The sequence below is a fragment of the Hordeum vulgare genome, chromosome 7H, assembly GCF_904849725.1.
Source record: "Hordeum vulgare subsp. vulgare chromosome 7H, MorexV3_pseudomolecules_assembly, whole genome shotgun sequence".
Lineage (NCBI taxonomy): Eukaryota > Viridiplantae > Streptophyta > Magnoliopsida > Poales > Poaceae > Hordeum > Hordeum vulgare.
The window spans coordinates 544,154,388-544,160,179 of NC_058524.1; positions in this window are offsets into that span (position 1 = coordinate 544,154,388).

A 5,792-nucleotide genomic window follows, 5' to 3' on the forward strand; every position below is an offset into this window, starting at 1 on the left:
AACATGCAAGTGTAAATAGAGGAGTAAGGAAGGGAGATCAAATGCATAAGGTTGACACGGAGATTTTTGGCATGGTTCTGATAGGTGGCGCTACTGTACGTCCATGTTAGTGGAGACTTCAACCCACGGAGGGTAACGGCTGCGAGAGTCCACAGAGAGCTCCCCCCACGGAGGTTCTGTTGGGGAACGTCGCATGGGAAACAAAAAATTTCCTACGCGCACGAATACCTATCATGTGATGTCCATCTACGAGAGGGGATTTGGATCTACGTACCCTTATAGATCGCACAGCAGGAAGCGTTAAGAAACGCGGTTAATGTAGTGGAACGTCCTCACGTCCCTCGATCCGCCCGGCGAACCATCCCACGAACCGTCCCGCGATCCGTCCCATGATCCGCTCCGATCTAGTGCCGAACGGACGGCACCTCCGCGTTCAACACACGTTCAGCTCGACGATGATCTCGGCCTTCTTGATCCAGCAAGAAAGACGGAGAAGTAGATGAGTTCTCCGGCAGCGTGACGACGCTCCGGTGGTGTTGAAGGATCTACTTCTGCAGGGCTCCGCCCGAGCTCCGCAGAAATACGACCTAGAGGAAGAACCGTGATGTTTTGTGGTTGGGCTGCCGTGGCAAAGTTATCTCAAATCAGCCCTAGACCTTCACTATATATAGGAGGAGGGGTGGGGAGACTTGCCTTGGGGTCCAAGACCCCAAGAGCCTGCCGGCCAAGGAGGTGGAGGAGTCCACCTCCAATCCTTGTCCAACTAGGATTGGAAGGTGGAGTCCTTCCCTTCCTTCCCACCTCTTTTTTTTATTTTTCCTTTGATTTCTTGTCTCCTGCGCATAGGGCCTCTTGGCCTGTCCCACCAGCCCACTAAGGGCTGGTGCGGCACCCCTAAGGCCTATGGGCTTCCCCCGGGTGGGCTGCCCCCCCCCCCGGTGAACATCCGGAACCCATTCGTCACTCCCGGTACATTCCCGATAATGCCCGAAAACTTTCCGGTAATCAAATGAGGTCATCGTATATATCAATCTTCGTCTCCGGACCATTCTAGAAACCCTCGTGGCGTCTGTGATCTCATCCGGGACTCCGAACAACATTCGGTAACCACACATATAACTCAACTATACTAAAACATCACTGAACCTTAAGTGTGCAGACCCTGCGGGTTCGAGAACTATGCAGACATGCCCCGAGGTACTCCTCGGTCAATATCCAATAGCGGGACCTGGATGCCCATATTGGATCCTACATATTCTCCGAATAACTTACCGGTTGAACCTCAGTGTCAAGGATTCAGGCAATCCTGTATGTCATTCCCTTTGTCCTTCGGTATGTTACTTGCCCGATATTCGATCGTCGGTATCCGCATACCTATTTCAATATCGTTACCGACAAGTCTCTTTTCTCGTTCCGTAATACAAGATCCCGTGACTTACATTTAGTCACATTGCTTGCAAGGCTTGTGTGTGATGTTGTATTACCGAGAGGGCCCCGAGATACCTCTTTGTCACACGGAGTGACAAATCCCAGTCTTGATCCATACTAACCCAACGGACACCTTCGGAGATACCTGTAGAGCACCTTTATAGTCACCCAGTTACGTTGTGACGTTTGATACACACAAGGCATCCCTCCGGTGCCAGTGGCTTATATGATCTCATGGTCATAGGAACAAATACTTGACACGCAGAAAACAATAGCAATAAAATGACACGATCAATATGCTACGTTCATAGTTTGGGTCTAGTCCATCACATTATTCTCCTACTAATGTGATCCAGTCATCAAGCAACAACACTTTGCACATAGTCAGAAAACCTTGACTATCCTTGATCAACTGGCTAGCCAACTAGAGGCTTGCTAGGGACATTGTTGTGTCTATTTATCCACACATGTATCTATGTTTTCATTCAATACAATTATAACATGGATAATAAACGATTATATTTAAACAGGAAATATAATAATAACTATTTATCATTGCCTCTAGGGCATATTTCCAATAGTCTCCCACTTGCACTAGAGTCAATAATCTAGTCCTCACATTGCCATGCGATTTACATTGTAATAAAACGAACACCCATACAGTTCTGGTGTTGATTATGTTTTGCCCGTGGAAGAGGCTTAGTCAGCGGGTCTGCTACATTCAGACCTGTGTGCACTTTGCAAATATTTACGTCCTCTCCCTTGACGTAGTCGCGGATGAGGTTGAAGCGTCGTTTGATGTGTCTGGTGTTGTTGTGAAACCTTGGTTCCTTTGCTAAGGCAATGGCACCAGTGTTGTCACATAACAGAGTCAATGGATCCAGTGCACTTGGCACAACTCCAAGATTTAGGGTTTAGGGTTCTTGGAACTGCACCAGCTTACCGCACCCCCATTAAGAATAAATACGTATCCGGTTTGAGACTTAGAGTCATCCGGATCGGTGTCAAAACTTGCGTCGACGTAACCTTTTACGACGAGCTCCTTGTCACCTCCATACACGAGAAACATTTCCTTAGTCCTTTTCAGGTACTTCAGAATATTCTTGACCGCCGTCTAGTGATCCACTCCTGGATTACTCTGAAACCTGCCTGCCATACTTATGGCCAAGCTGACGTCTGGTCTAGTACACAACATTGCATACATGATAGAACATACGGCTGAAGCGTAGGGGACTGAACTCATTGTCTCTCTATCTTCCACAGTTGTTGGGCACTGAGTCTTACTCAATTTTATACCTTGTAATACTGGCAAGAACCCTTTCTTGGACTGATCCATTTTGAACTTCTTCAAAACTTTATCAAGGTATGTGCTTTGTGAAAGTCCTATCAGGCATTTCGAGCTATCCCTATAGATCTTAATGCCTAGAATGTAAGCAACTTCTCCTAGGTCCTTCATAGAGAAACTTTTATTCAAGTAATCTTTTATGCTCTCCAAAAGCTCCACATTGTTTCCAATCAACAATATATTGTCCACATATAATATTAGAAACGCCGCAGAGCTCCCACTCACTTTCTTATAAATATAAGATTCTCCAACCACTTGTATAAACCCAAATGCTTTGATCACCTCATCAACGCGCTTATTCCAACTCCGAGATGCTTGCACCAGTCCATAAATGGATCCCTGGAGCTTGCATACTTTGTTAGCATTTTTAGGATTGACAAAACCTTCGGGTTGCATCATATACAACTCTTCCTTAAGAAAACTATTAAGGAACGCCGTTTTGACATCCATCTGCCAGATTTCATAATCGTAAAATGTTGGAAATATGCCCGAGAGGCAATAATAAAATGGTTATTATCATATTTCCTTGTTCATGATAATCATCTATTGTTCATACTATAATTGTATTAACAGGAAACAGTAATACATGTGTGAATAAATAGATCACAATGTGTCCCTAGCAAGCCTCTAGTTGGCTAGCTCGTTGATCAATAGATGATCATGGTTTCCTGATCATGGGCATTAGATGTCATTGATAACGGGATCACATCATTGGGAGAATGATGTGATGGACAAGACCCAATCTTAAACATAGCACTAGATCGTATTGTTCGTATGCTAAAGCTTTTCTAATGTCAAGTATCTTTTCCTTCGACCGTGAGATTGTACAACTCCCGGATACCGTAGGAGTGCTTTGGGTGTATCAAACGTCACAACGTAACTGGGTGACTATAAAGGTGCACTACGGGTACCTATGAAAGTGTCTGTTGGGTTGGTACGAATCAAGATCGGGATTTGTCACTCCGCGTGACGGAGAGGTATCTCTGGGCCCACTCGGTAGAACATCATCATGAGCTCAATGTGACTAAGGAGTTAGTCACACGATGACGTGCTACGGAACAAGTAAAGAGACTTACCGGTAACGAGATTGAACAAGGTATAGGTATACCGACGATCGAATCTCGGGCAAGTTCTATACCGACAGACAAAGGGAATTGTATACGGGATTGATTGAATCCTTGACATCATGGTTCATCCGATGAGATCATCGTGGAGCAAGTGGGAGCCACCATGGGTATCCAGACCCCGCTGATGGTTATTGGCCGGAGAGATGTCTCGGTCATGTGTGCTTGTCTCCCGAACCCGTAGGGTCTACACACTTAAGGTTCGATGACACTAGGGTTATAGGGAATTGTTATACAAGGTTACCTAAAGTTGTTCGGAGTCCCGGATGAGATCCCGGACGTCACGAGGAGCTCTGGAATGGTCCGGAGGTAAAGATTGATATATAGGATGGATGGTTTTGGACACCGGAAATGTTTCGGGCGTCACCGGTAATGTATCGGGACCACCGGGACCACCGGAAATGGTCCCGGGGGTCCACCAGACCCAAGAGGTAGCATGGGCCAAAAGAGGGAGGGCAACCAGCCCAAAGTGGGCTGGTGCGCCTCCCACAAGGAGGCCCAAGGCGCAGGAGGTGGAGAGGGGGGGGGGGGGGGGGAAACCCTAGGCGCTAGTGGGCCTAAGGCCCACCTAGGGGTGCGCCACCCCCTGCCCTGGCCGCCGCACCTCCCATCTGGGGCGCTGCCGCACCACCTAGGGTGGGAACCCTAGGGGTGGCACCCCCTCCCCTCCTCTTATATATAGTGGGGGTTTTGGGGCTGTTTGGCACACAGTTTTCCATCTCCCTCGGCGCAGCCCTGCCCCCCTTCTTCCTCCTCTCCCATGGTGCTTGGCGAAGCCCTGCCGGGAGACCTCGTCTCTTCATCGACACCACGCCGTCGTGCTACCGGAGATCTTTCCCAACCTCTCCCTCCTCCTTGCTGGATCAAGGTGCGGGAGATGTCACCGGGCTGCACGTGTGTTGAACGCGGAGGTGCCGTGGTTCGGCAGTAGATCGGAATCACACCGCGATCTGAATCGCCGTGAGTACGACTCCATCAACCGCGTTCCAGCAACACTTCCGCTTAGCGATCTTCAAAGGTATGAAGATGCTCTCACCCCTCTCTCATTGCTGGTCTCTCCATAGGAAGATCTGAATATGCGTAGGAATTGTTTTGAATTTATGCTACGTTACCCAACAGTGGTATCAGAGCCAGGTTTTCTATGCGTAGATTCTATGCACGAGTAGAACACAAAAGGTTGTGGGCGATGATTTGTCAATTGCTTGCCGCTACTAGTCTTATTCTATTCCGACAGTATTGTGGGATGAAGCGGCCCGGACCGACATTACACGTACGCTTACGTGAGACTGGTTCCACCGACAGACATGCACACCGTGCATAAAGGTGGCTAGCGGGTGTCTGTCTCTCCTACTCTAGTCGGATTAGATTTGATGAAAAGGGTCCTTATGAAGGGTAAATAGCTTTGGCATATCTTCGTTGTGGCTGTCACGTAGGTAAGAAAGCGTTCTTGCTAGAAACCCAAATCAGCCACGTAAAACTTGCAACAACAATTAGAGGACGTCTAACTTGTTTTTGCAGGGTTTGACATGTGATGTGATATGGCCAAAGTTGTGATGTTGCATGTATGATGTATGAGATGATCATGTTATTGTAATAGGTTTCACGACTTGCATGTCGATGAGTATGACAACCGACAGCAGCCATAGGAGTTGTCTTAATTTATTGTATGAGATGCAACGCCATGTGCTTACTACTTTTACTTCATTGCGAACGGTTAGCTATAGTAGTAGTTGGAGTGACGACTTCACGGAGACACGATGATGGAGATCATGGTGTCACGTCGGTGACAATGATGATCATGCGATGCCTGAAGATGGAGATCGAAAGAGCAAAGATGATAATGGCCATATCATGTCACTATATGATTGCATTGTGATGTTTATCATGTTTTTCAT